General features: G+C 39.9%; 1 long non-coding RNA gene across 1 annotated transcript; it reads right to left on the bottom strand.

Moving 5' to 3' along the window:
• Positions 1–963: 963 nt before the first annotated feature.
• Positions 964–14,313, bottom strand: LOC308252827. The gene is made up of 7 exons (XR_013961062.1): positions 14,265–14,313; positions 13,198–13,330; positions 12,120–12,954; positions 10,830–10,908; positions 8,934–9,009; positions 6,664–6,749; positions 964–2,121 (listed from the first exon to the last, which is right to left on the bottom strand). It is a non-coding gene; the product is annotated as an uncharacterized lncRNA (long non-coding RNA).
• Positions 14,314–14,611: the final 298 nt, after the last annotated feature.

Raw genomic sequence — 14,611 nt, 5'->3', positions numbered from 1 at the left:
AGAAAAATAAGAATATTACTTAGCAATGGATATAACTGTCAAGAGAATTCATTTAAAAAGTTCAAAGCTGTTGTGCTGTGGGGCAGGATATTGAAAAGAGTTGGGAGGCTGGAGGACTGAGACTTCTAAAAAATGATGCACAAGCATGACTTCATCTAAAATAAACTGAATGAAAAAATGCAAAGGACCTGAACTGGCAATTTCTGTAAGCAAAGAACCAATAAAGATATGGGGGATATGCTCTTAGCAAAGGTAATAAAAGACCTGAAAATCAAGAGAACAAAATACCATGTTTTGACAAACCAGCAAATGTGAGAAACCTCCATAATTAGCAGAGAAGCAGGCACTTCTTAAACTAATTCTAAGAATGTCAGTTGGTCCAAAGTCTGAGGAGGTCAATCTGGCCATCAAAAGCGCATGCCTCTTGAGGCGGTCATTTCACTTTTGAAAGGAACCGAGGAAACAAGTCAGGGATGCGTGAAGATGAAGGAACGCGGATGCTCACCCCAACGTGCTCTAGCCAACGTTGAGACTTATCTGAATATCTGATGCGAGTGAACCAATTAAACCAATTATCTAAGTATCTGATGTGAGTGAGCCAATTAAGCCAATTATGATATAGTCATTTGCTGAGACACTATGTCACCATAAAAACAAAACAAAACTAAAAAACAAACAAACAGGAAATTACTTAATGGCATGGGAAAACATTCAGAGTTGGGTGAAAAAGTTAAGATGACAGTTATGATCCCCAATTAAAAATATACGTATACATATGCGTGTATACACACACACACACACACACACACACAATTACGAAATGGATGGAGCAGACACAAGACGAGAGGCTGGTCACACAATGAGGGCAGCGGTCATCTTTGAATGGCGGGACCAGCTTGTTCTTTTTAGCATTTTACAAGCTTTTACAAGAGAGGTGTATTTTTTTTTAATTTCCTTCTTAATGAGAAAAATGTTATTTTTTAGAATTATGTTCAAGATGTTTCAGTTATTGGCTGAGAGTCCTTTATGGGAAATCTCACATGGCTCCCACTTACTGCATCTCCATGACAGTTCACAGAATGCAGTGACCTGCATACTTTTGAGGACACTCGCTTGGAGCAGGATTATGAAGGTAACCCTGGGTCCTGATTCAAGAGGCCAAAAAGGACTCTTTTTGGTGAGCTGGGAAGTGAATTCGGCCCCACCGCCTCGCTGAGACCGGAGACCAAAGGGACAGCTGTCTGGGGTCGAGCCTCTGCTGACCTCACCTCTTGGCTTGCCCTCTCCCTAGTAGGACCTTGGACAACTTTGAGCAGCTTCGCTACTGGCCCTGCAGTTTGCTTAGAGAGGCACTGCCAGGACTGGCCCAGCCTCCCCGGCCCTGCTCCAGGGGGGTAGTGCACCTGCTGGGGCCCACTGAGGCCCTCACATGGGCTCCGCCCCACCTGTGATCACCTACAGTCTTCACGTGACCTAGACCAGTGGTTCCCAACCTTTATTTGGCCACGCCCCACCTAAGCATCTCTAAAATCCTGATACCTCCCCGCCCCTCCAGTGACATATAATTCTTATTATTCAGAAAGGGAGCTCCTATTCACGTGGAGGAAGCCTAAAAAGCCATTAACTTGGTCTAAACAAGCTTCCAAAGAACATGGCATCCATGAAAGAGAAAAATAAAAGAACAAAAGGACAGTTAAGTACGGAGGAAGAAATCACTAAGAAATTATTTTAAAAAAATAATAAAATGAAGTGATATGAAAAATAGCAAATAAAGTTTCAAAACATTTAATAGAGAACTGAAATGCATAAATGTCACAATATGTATTTATATACTGTATATGAGGCCCCTAGAACCGTAAGAAATGCAATAACTTCACTGTTAATAACTCATACTCGAATTGCCCCCCTTAAAAATCAAATTGCCCCCCTATGGGGCATGTGCCCCACGTTGGGAACCACTGACCTAGACTGTCTGGCCCTTTCCCACAGGCATGTATGCTTCCTAGAGTGTAAGCAGGAGACGCAGAACTCACCCAGGAAGCGAGGGCTCCACCGTCAGAGGCGTCCTCTCAGGAGGGCTTGTGCTCAGGCAGCCACACCTCCGGGATCTTTGCAGATGACCTTCGAGACAAGAAGGCCGTGTCACAAAACCCAACTGTCTGACCCACAGGGTACAGGGAGCAGGTAACCACTCCTGGGTGGGGGACTCTGGAAACAGGGAGGTTCCACACCGGGGACAGGATACTCAAAATTCCATGGGAAATGGATAGAGACGGTATTAAACACCGGTGCTCTGTATGGAGAAGACCCTGAGCAGCTCCAGTGGGGCTGGGGTGTCAGGGAGACCCTCCCCGAGGGACAGAGCTGATAGGAGGTGTGAACTGGGGAGTTAGCAGACACTCAGGATGGAGCAAGGAGCAGGGAGCAGGTGTCAGGTCCAGCCAAGGACCCTTGGAGATAGTAAAGAGCACAGAACAGGGGGCGGGTGGCTATGCAGTTGGCTGAGCAGATCAAGGCTCTCAGATTTCAACTCATTGAGTTCCTGCTATTGTTACGATTATTGCCTACAACCCCAGGTACACATAGAATTTAATGAAATTCTATGTGTACCTGGGGTTGCCAGCCATCATTGTTCCATGACACCAGCCATCATTGTTCCATGAAGGTTCTTTTGTATTTGATCTTTATTCAACATTTTAAGGATTAAATGCCCATTCACAAACCCACCACAGCTCCAACGCGGAGCTGAAACACTAACTGTAACTTTCCCACCCTGGGCTGGGTGGACCTGCAGCTCCCTGTCAGCCCTGCCGAACACGGCTGAGACCCACCGTGGCCACACCCCTGATCTGGATTTGAGAGTTCCCATGGATACAGTCCTAGGCATGCCTGGGAGCTCAGCTCAGCCAGGTTGAAGAAATGACTGGTCTGAAGGACAGACAGACAGCCCAGCACCCACTGGAGGCTCTCCCCAAGGTCATGAAAGCAGGAGACGGGGAGCAAGTGGAAAGGGCCAAGCTCAGGCAGGCCAAGAGCGGCCTGCGCCCAGGGCCCTGGTGGCCAAGCCAGAAGCGAGGCTCTGAGCTCTGTGGCCAGAGGAGCCTGGGAGGGCACTGGGCATGCGGTCAGGGCTGCCCGAGCCAGACTGTGGTCCTGAGCATGGCACTGCCTTCCCAAGGCCTGTTTCCTTGTTTCCTCACTGAGGGCTTGATGTCACCCATCTCCAACTTGGTGACAATAGCCATCATGTAGTTATTATTCTTCCTCCTTCATGTCTGGGACAGAACCCCTGTCCCATTTAGTGCTCAGACACTTGTCCCATCACTTGAAGGACCAACTCAGACTCCTCTGGTCCTGGGAAGGTATGAGGCCTGAGCCAAAAGCTTGAGACGAGAGCTAATGAGGGTGACCGTGACCGAGCTCACTCAAGTTTCATCAGAGAAGCAACCAAACCGCGGAATTCTTCCTGCAAACCGTCCGCCCGCTCAGTGACAGCGGACGTTTGTTTTTAATCCTCCCTTCCTTCCCTTCTCGGAGAGGAGGCCCAGCGACCTCACAAACCGGGCTCGGCTCTGGCCAGTGGCCACGGGGTTTCAAATTTTGAAATGGGCCTTTTGCAAAATGTTCAGTTTCAAGCCCTAGTCCAACTGCCCACATCCTGTCCAAACTTCCTGGGGGAGTGAGATTTATTTAAGGAAGGAATAAAATCCCCATGTCTGTGCCATGGACTGCAAACACGCTCCATCCCAGGCAATTTCAAGGATTAAGGTTACATATTTCTTAATGAGTCGCAGGTGGAGGCAAAGTGGAGTGGGCAGGATCAGGAGGACGGGCCTCGGTAGAGAGGGGGTGCTTCTCCTCAGCACCACAGACCCCGTCCTGTGCCAGGATGTCAACCTCACAGTCATTCTTTCGTGCATTCATTCCCTGTCATCCAACCAGCATTCTGACGGATGGATCCATCAGCCCTCACAGCACTAAGTGGGACTGGGGCTTTGTCCCAGACATTGAGGAGGAAGAATAATAATTACATTATGGCTATTGTCACCACGTTGGAGACCCACCAGCACAGGTCCGCATTGGACAGTAGGGGCTCTGAGGCCCCCAAGACTGAGCATCCACACTTGGGGAGCTCTAAGTCTGATTGGGAAGGTAGGTACCTAAATAGGTCATGACCGAGCAACAGAAGTTTCTGAATGGAGGTCAAGTTCACAACTGTGGATCGGTTCTAAGAGTGGGGTCACTCATCCCTCCAGCTAGAGGATGAGCTTGTGCAAAGGCCCAGAGACACAGACACACACAGACTTGGGGAAGCGGCTACTGGCTGGTGCACAAGGCCAGGGAGCATGTGGTGGAGGTGTGGCTGGAGGCCAGACCATGAAGATCCTTGAGTGGGAAAGCAAGGGGCTTGGACTTCAGCCTGGAGTTTCCAGAACTTACAAGAGGGCTTTAAAGAGCATGGGACTCATCCTCATGCATTCTAGAAAGATCACACTGACTGCAGTGAGGAGAACAGACTAGAGCAGGGACAGGGAGACCAACCGGAAGACTGATGTGAGCCCACAGTGACACTGGCCCACTGGAGCGATGCTAAAGGGGCGGGACTGGAGTCAGAGGTGTGCTGTGGACACGACAGCAATGTTAGCAATGGGAGGGCTCCTGGCGCTGCCCCTGGAAGAGGCTCAGCGTGAATATGGGAGAGGGAGAGAGAAGAAAGAGCCAGTGCAATGCATGTCCATCCTACCCTAAGTTTGTGAGTGGGTGGCAAATCTAAGAGCAACACTTGAAGGTGGACATGGCAGGTCAAAGCTGGACACTAACAGCTTCCTCGATGAGCTGCTGCTGGAGGGAAACCCAGCACCTGGCTACGCCACCGCCAGGCAGCTGCCGAACTCCCAAATCCGCTCATCTCTCTCCTCCAAGGGTGTCCCCACTGACCTGACCCCAGGAGCCTCTGCCATGTAAGGGCCTTATCGTGAGCTTTTGTCAGGCAAACTGAATTCTCGCAACCATTCAACTGGAGGGCGTCAGTGTCCCCACCTAATGGATGACACCGAGGCTGGGTCCGAGGATGCTTCGCATGTAACCCTCAGTCCCACAGCTAGAACCAGGAGGCAGGGAGCAAGCCCGCTCACTGGAGGCATAAAAACAAGACTGCGTTATTTTTAATTTCTTGTCTTGGCAGGCGCACGGGCAGCTTTCGGGAAGACCCAGGGCTCCCATTCCACCATGCCAAGCCAATGTTGCCCAAGGACGGGCCAACGGCCAGGGCAGTCAGAACTGCCAGTATCCTGCCTCACTGTCTGGTGCTGGACTCCAGGGAGAATCTGAACTTGGATGGGAGACGCCGACCATCTGATACGCAACACACTTCCCCACAGAATGGCTCCCAGGCCTTCTGAGAAGGGTTATCCTGGTTCCACAAAAGCACATGCATTTTTAATTATTCATTCATTCATTCATTCGGCAATAAGTTACTGGCACCTCCTAGGCTCAGGGCTGGGAAGGCACCGGGGACACGGAGAAGAATTTGACCCAGTTTCTGGCTCTCAGAGCACATCAGCTCAGTGATGAAATTAAACAAATGTTCATGATGGAGGAAGACTGGTGATCGGGGTGAAGTAGCTACAATGTGCTGTGAGGCTGGGGTGGGGCTAACTCTCTGGAGTGGACAGGGAAGGAGGCCCATGGTGAGGTCATTCACTAGTTGCCTCACACATGGATCACAGACTCATCCACTCATTTATTGATTAATTTGCATATTCAATCATCCATTCACAGAGGAGTTAATTTATTCTTGGATTACACACTCATTGACTCACTCACTAATTCATTCTTTTATTCTTTCACTCTAATATAGTCATTCTTCTGTCCATTTGCTGATTCATTCCCTCATTAATTCGTTTCATTCATTGACTTACTCATTAGTTCAATTATTTAACTTTTTCCTCTTTCATTGATTTATTCATTTATTCGCTCACTCATTTTCTGAGTTATTAATCAAGTCATTTGGTTATTCATTGACTCATTCACTGATTGACTCATTCACTGATTGACTCACTGGTTCATTTATTCCCTCATTACTAATTAATTTTCACTTATCCATCAGCTCATAAACTCATTCAGAGATTCACTTATTTATTCACTCATCCATTTGTACACTCATCTTTCACTTACGACTCATTGACCTACTTTATTCATTCACTCATTCCCTTTTTGAAAATTTTTCTTACAGGTCCATTCACTAATTCATCACACATGTATGCACTTATTAATTTAGTTACTCAACTCATTGCCAATTCATTCTCCCGTTGGTGTGCTCCTTCATCTTTTCATTCATTCATTTTTTCATCTTTTGTTGACACAAAGACTCATTCTTTCACTAACTCACTGCTTCATTCATTCTTTATTTCAATCATTATTTATTCAGCTACTCATTCAATTAATGTTTATTACATGTGATATACATGCAAGGCACAATGGGCATATGAGTTTGGTCCCTGACTTCATGGAGTTTAGCGCCTGTGAGCTTGTTCCTGGCTCAGGCATCATCTCATCCTTAAAGTGCCTGGTACTTAAGCTGAGGGCCCACTTCAGTGCTTTTTTAATGATGTAGTGGAAACCTATGAACTAACCACTGAAACCAAGAACTTTGTTACTTACATAGCACGGTACGCTCCTTCCCCAGAGGGACAAGGTGAAGATCTTCATGACTGCAGGATAATTTAATTAGCTATGGTGCTTCCATCCTGTGGGATGTCAAAAAAATGCTGGTAAATGAAAAGGCTAGATTGGGGTTTTAATATGGCAAACATGAAAGAAATTAATCATAAACAATGATTTATGTCACATTCTTATCTCTGACTCATGAATAGACCACAATTGTATTAAAGTATTTAGTTTTCCATTTAATAATATAACAAACACCCTTCAATAAGCCACCCAACATGAGAACTCTGTCCCTCACCCACAGAACTAAGAGGAGCCCAAATGTTTTACTTAATTAAGAGGGTTATCATCTGCATGGAACTGGTTAAATTATAAACATTATTCCTTTGTCCCTCTGAGCTACTAATAGTTACGAATTTATTTATTCACCACAATGATAAAAGCAAGATCTTTGCAAACACTCAGTACAATAGCACTGAGTAATAGTAACGCATGTGCAGTTGCTGCTCATTACCAGACTACTAGTATGTCACTTCACAGTGGGATTTAGTGGGCACAACCGCTCTAGTTATATAACAAAACTTATCACTGGCCTTCTTTAATTTAAATAGTGCTTAATCTTTAATTTTATAAATACTTTATATGCAGTAATAAAATAAACAACCAGTAGACCAAAGACATCCCAGAATTCATATATCTGTCTATATGTGCTGCATTCTGAAATTTAAAGAAACATGAATTCCAGATCCTCAATGATAGATTGGTCCTGACACTTGTTCATTACATATGCTACATTGGAACTGGTATGGCAGGGGTTTTATTCAATTCTATTTGTTAAACCCTACATGTATCAGTTCACTGTAATAATATAATTATCCATGAACTACAAAAGCACAAGAATGGGATTAACTGAACATTGCTATCAACTGTCTACGGGATCACATCTAAAGGAGCAATAGACTAGATTTCTTTTTGTGTCAGATCTCAGACATCCAGACACATGTTATTCATCATCCTTGACATCCACCACCAGACGTTACCAATGGTCCAAGCACATGAATCGTTGTCTTCATTTATTATTTGTCTATTGATCTATTCATTAATTTACTACTTACTAAAAATATATATATACATAAATCTGAAACTCAGAATAAGAGCCCTAACACCCCTAATGTTTATAAAATCATTTCCATAGACACTAGATTATGTTTCTTGAATGGATGTTTTAAGAAACATATCAGTGTTTCAAATATGGCTGCATCAATATAACCATTCCTATTAATCCCATGTTCATTATGAGCTATGTTTAGTCTTCTTTGATTATATTGTCTACTTACTAATAATGCATTGACCAATCCAATCCTCCCAACCAAGACAAGAACTGCAACTATTATTCATGCTGGAAGCTCATGCTCCTAAGATGACCATTGAGTTGGAGGCCATGGCAGAATGTTAAAATCAGCACAGGAGCGCCCTTTCACTTACTCAGTAATGTAACATTTCTTAATTTATGGTACTTTTGGGTATTTTCTCTTAAAACAAATGTTGAATTTGCAATTGATCTAAAACAAGGCACTGATTATTACTTATCAATAGCTCTGTAATCCTTAGCCAAAGGAGTAACACACTTGGTCCCCTTATTATCCATTCCAAATTATATTAATTTCTTTCTTACCACATATTTAATAACTGGATTATGCCTCACTCTCTCCATCATTAATTATTTGATATTGACTCTTTTATAATAACATAATCATAATCCATGAACCATAAAATTAAAAGCTTAAATATCTCTAACATCTATCTATAGGATTTTTTTCCAACATGAGAATAGATGAGATTTGTATTGTATTGGACCCCAGAGTTCATGACACATAGCAGCCATCATCCATGACTCCTATGCCACCAGTGGTCACCTCTGATCCAGACATGGCCCTCCATGTCTATATGAATTTTATTAATTATTCAGGTCACCAATAATAATAAAATATATACCTAAAGTCACAAAACTTGAGAGTAAGATACATACATAAAACTTGTGTTATAGCATTATTACTCATGGCAATAAAGCTCTTTCATTACTCGACTTCCATGTTGCATTAAGGGATTAATCAAAGCAATGCTTCCTATGAGCCCCATATTTATGACTGGGCCAGAGCCGTCCTTCAATAATTAAACTTCACAATTTTAAAATAATACAGTGAATATTTTAAAAAACAACATAAAACAATGACACCAAGACAAGAACTGTGACTATTACTCACATTGGTCTCCATGCTCATAACGCACAGATACAACTATGGAGCTCGCGATGCTTAAATCAGCTCAAGCGTGTCCAGACTGCGGGGTACAGAGCAAGGGAAATGATTTTTAAGAGTGAGATACTGTCTGCACTGGTCTGGGCACCCCACCTTCCATTCAGTCAGTCATTCAGGGAGGTAATGATTTGGCTTAACATTGGAAGTAAATAAGCAGTATCATTTTTGCTGCTGGCACAGAACATGAACTGTTATTTAACATTGTCTGTGTTATCCTCAGCCAAAGAGAAAACAGCCTTTAACCTTTTACTTCCTCAATAATATCAGAGTATTCAATATATCAGACCATTTCCTGCCTAATCACATACTTTCACAATTGAATAAAGCTTTGCTCCATTCATCTTTATTTCTTTATATATTTATTGATGGATTCTTTTATTTACATAATTATAATCTACACTAATAAAAGAGAAAGATGCAAATTAACTGTACATTCTCTATGCCCACCAGCCAATCAGGAGTGAGTATGCAAATTAACCCATAAAAGCTGGCAGGTTAATTTGCATACACAGGCGTTCTGCACAGTCCCAGCCACTGAGGGCCTCTGGGCAGTGGGGCCGGAGCAGAAAGGCGGTGCCAGCAGTCAGGGAAAGGAAGGCCCATTCTTGCACAAATCTTCGTGCATTGGGCTTCTAGTAATGGAATAAAAATACACAAAGATCAAAAATTTAATAAAGCATCTTTGTGTATTCCTGACATGTGTCAATAAAATCCCCTCAAACAAAACAGAGTGAATGATTTTTTTTTAAATGAGACGATATTCTCTATGGTTCCTGCTTTCTGCATTTTATTTATTCAGTCATATAGGTAATTATTATATTTAGATAATGTATATATTTTTTCTCTTAACAAAAGGACAACAGACAACACTATGGTGGTTACCAAAGGGAAGAGGATATGGAGGTAGTAAAAGGTAAAGGGAGTCAAATATATGGTGACAGAAGCTTTGACTGTGGGTAGGGGGCATAGAATGAATGCAATATACAGATGATGTATCATAGAATTGTACAATTGAAACCTATATAATTTTATTAACCAATGTTACCCCAATAAACTTAATTTTTTAAATAAGGACAGCCTCAAACTTGGAACTGATCCAGTACAATAAAACTGACTTTTATTTATCAGTGTCTATATGATCTTTAAACAAAGAGGTAAAATTTTCAATCCATTGATGTCTTAATGGGCATCAATAGTCTCAATTTTTATTGATATTTTTTGCCTCATCACATATGTTCTTAGTTGGACAATGATTAACGCTTTTCCTTTTCTTTATTTATTTTTATTTGTTTAATTGTTCAATCATTCATCTGTTAGTAATAATAAATCTAAATCTAGGAATCCAAAATAAGAACATGATCTTCATATATTTCTATTGATAGGATTCTTAACAGAGGGAATACACTAATTACATTTTGTGTTAAACCTCAGAATTCCAGATTGATCTTATTCGTTATTCATAACTCATATGAGCCAGTCATCATCATTGGTCCAAATGAGGCCATCTTTTCTTCCTAAATTGTATCAATTAAATCATTAATTCCTTGATAATAATAAAATACACACGATTCACAAAAATGCAAGAACAAAATCCCTGAATATCCCTAAAATCTATTTATAGAAATCTTTCCCAAATACAGTATATCTTTTGCATTAAGCAACTTTAATGTTGAACATTATCAATTAATCAGCATAATGTGTCATATTATATTACTCAATGGGCCATAGCTAACATTTTTTGTTATATTTAATACTTTTTAATAATAGTGGGAATTTGATTAAGGTTATTATTACCTTAAACAAATGACCAAAACCAAGACAAGAACTTCGATGACGACTCACCTTGTTGTCTCTCTGAAAACGGAAATGACATCTTATTTTGATCATGGAAGAAAGCTTTAGTCAGCTGGGTGCTTTGTTTCTGCAGAGTATCAAGCAGAACAGATGATAAAAAGATTGAGACATTGTCTCCATTGATCTATAATTTCCGTAATTATTTTGGTATTTATCATTTATGGTAAGATTTATTTATTTTTATCTTTATAAAATAAACTTCCCATATTTATCACCGAGTTAGAGTTGCCCTATTAAATATCTTTTGCACTTCCTAATGAATAATTTTTTAAAAAAACACACATTGAAACCAAGAAAAAAACTTGAGCTATTATGCACATTAATCTCTGTCCTCCTACTAGAGGCAACTAGAAAGCTGGTGACCATGGATGATGCATAAATCAGCTCAAGAGTGTGTGAGGAAGACAGCACAGAGCAGATGAAAAATAAAATTAAACTGTCATTGATACTTGCTTTGCACACATTTCATTAACTCAGTATTTAGGTATGTATTAATTTTTATTAATATACATTCTTTATCTTAAGAAAAGTAAAAATTCAATCTTGAGATTGACCCCAAAGAATAAAATAGACTTCCTTATCAGTATCTATATAATCCTTAGTCACAGAGGTGACCGATTGAGCCATTAATTTCTTAATGGGAATCAATGTTTTCAATGGCATTATTACCTTTTACCTCACTACAAAACCTTCATAATTGAACAATACTTCACCTCATTCTTTATGTTTATTTATATTTAATACTTTTATCACTATTCCATTAATAAATACAAATCTATCTTTGTGAAATCAATACACTAATATGATCTCTATATTTCTGACATCTCTCTATAGAAACCATTTCAACAGAAGAAACAGACTATGTTCTAGATCTCAGAGTCTCAGACATGTCTTTTCATTGTCATGACTCCTACACCACCAGGAAACATTATTGATCCATGACTTGGTCTATTTTTCATCATCTGTTACTACATTTGTATCGATTAAATGATTAATTCATTCATAATAATAAAAACAATCCATGTATTATAAAAACTTAAGAATGAGATTCTTGAATATCCCTAAGATCAGTTTACAGAATCATTTCCCACAAAGACTATACTTTATTCATTAATAGACCCCAATCCTGCACATTATCAATTGATCAACATAAAGTTTCATGTCATATTTATCAATGAGACATGGCTAACTTTATATGAATTTAATGCCTTTAAATAATACTGTAAATATCCTTGAACAAATAGCCCACTCTATGATAACAACATGACCATTAGGTACCTTGATCACTTCTCAGACACAGGGAACATGACAGACAGCAGAAGCCGAAATCAGTTCCAGGGTCCATTCGGGAGACAAATGACCAAAGAAACATGATAAAAATGTTGAGACTTTGTCTCCATGGATTCAGAGTTTCCACTATTTATTTGCATAGTTATTTAAGCATTTATTAATTTATGGTCATATTTATTTATTTTTCTCTCAATAAATCAAATGTCAAAGTTGAAACTGACTCCATCGGTAACCGACTACTATTTATCACTGTTCATCATACTTACTCAAGGATATATATACACTGGGTGGTATTATTTTCCAACCCACTATATATTTTTAACAATGATGAGGGTTTCACCTATTCAAATGTATTGACTATATATTTGTTTATTTATCTTGCCATTTCTAATGACATTTTTAAATATTCAGGTACACAAAGACCAGGAACATGTCCTCTGTACACCTAGCCTCTCCCTATAGGATCACCTCAAACGGGGGGAAAGGACCCCTACACACACTAATCATCATCATTTATCCAGGGTTGAGCCTCACTGTCTCCATTCCTGTCTATACATCTTTAATGAGTAAATCACCAGTTTACTACTAATAAAATAAATACCTAGGGAGTCACAAAAACTTGAAACAAGATCCTTAAATATCTCTAGCATATGTCTTTAAATTACTTTCCATAAACAATATATATGTTTATTAATGACCTCAAAAGTTAATTAATTTCCTACAAAGGTTAACCTAATACTTCACATTAGCACCATTACTCTTTTTCAGCTTGTTTGGCAATCAGAGATCTTATTTCACACTTTTTAATAATGCAGTGAGAACCCTTTTTTTTTTTTTTTTTTTTTTTTTAATATATTTTATTGATATTTTACAGAGAGGAAGGAAGAGGGATAGAGAGTTAGAAACATCAATGAGAGAGAAACATCGATCAGCTGCCTCCTGCACACCCCCCACTGGGGATGTGCCTGCACCCAAGGTACATGCCCTTGACTGGAATCGAACCTGGGACCTTTCAGTCCCCAGGCTGATGCTCTATCCACTGAGCCAAACCAGTCAGGGCGAGAACCCTTTTTTAAATAAAAACAAAACCAAGAAAAGAACTATGTTACTCACATTGCTCTCCATGATTTTAATGCATAGATTCCGCCTCAGAGTTTATGATCATGGCAGCATGCTTAAATCACCCACATGCAATGATTCTAAGGAGTACAAGAGAAAACAGTAATTTATCAAGTTGAGATATTAATTATTGATTCTTGAATGTCACCTTTCTATTAGTCAGCCATTTAGTAAGTAATGAATTGAAGTAATGTATATTTTATTTTCTCGTAAGTAAATGAACAAAATCAATGCTGCAATGGACAGATAATATGAATATTGACTATTACTTATCAATAATTATATCATACTTAGTCAAAGAATAACACATTGTACCTATATCCTAATAGATGTTTGTTTCTAATATATATATTAACAGCTTTTTACCTAACCACATATTTTTATAATTGGATAAAGTTTCAGCATCTTCATATTTACATTTATAGAATATCCACCCAAAAATGTATACACGTACTTTGAATAACTATAAAGGCAGTGTTTTTAAAAGAAAGTTCCAAATAAATAAATAAATAAATAAAAGTGCGTTCCATTTTAAAGTGTGTATACATTTTTGGGTGACACCCTGTATTTATTTGTTTACTATTTCTGTGAATGCCCCCTTCCCTCTGAGATTCGTCAGTCTGTCCCATCTTTCCATGTCACTAGTTCTATTTTATTGCTCAGTTTATTTTGTTCATTAGATTTCACATATAAGTGATTTCATGTGATATTGTCTTTTTCTGATTCACTTATTTTGCTTAGCATAATAATCTCCAGGTCACTCCATGCTGTCTCAAAGGGTAACAGATCCTTTATTTTTACAGCTGCATAGTATTCCATTGTGTAAAGGTACCATGTGTTCTTATACACTCATCTACTGATCGGCACTTGGGCTGTTTCCAGATCTCAGCGATTGTAAATAACCCTGCTATGAACATAGGAGACTACATATTCTTTAATTACATGTAATATTTGGAATAATACAGTGAATACCATAAAACAAGCCATTCAATCTAATATATTGATATTACTCACATGGGTCTCCATGCTCCTTCCACATAGATGCACCCAGAACACTCAGGACCAAGGAAGATGCCTAAGTCAGGTCGCGTGCGTCCATTCTGAGGCGTAAAGAGCAAAGCGGATGATAATAAAATGAGGCATGCTTTGCAGGAAGAGAAAGACCCCCACTTCTTCTGAGGTGGACCTCAGAGTTTCAGACACGCATTATTTGTCATGGTGACTCATAACGCCGGCAGGTATCATCACTGATCCAGAAGACCATGTTGTCTTCCTTCATTTCTACGTTGTTGATTGATTAATTCATGAATTCACTAATTATAATTTAAAAACCAATAAGGCCTTAGAATGTAACGAGATGT

The sequence above is a fragment of the Plecotus auritus genome (assembly GCF_963455305.1).
Source record: "Plecotus auritus genome assembly, chromosome: 1".
NCBI lineage: Eukaryota > Metazoa > Chordata > Mammalia > Chiroptera > Vespertilionidae > Plecotus > Plecotus auritus.
This window is presented reverse-complemented; position numbering and strand designations above follow the sequence as displayed.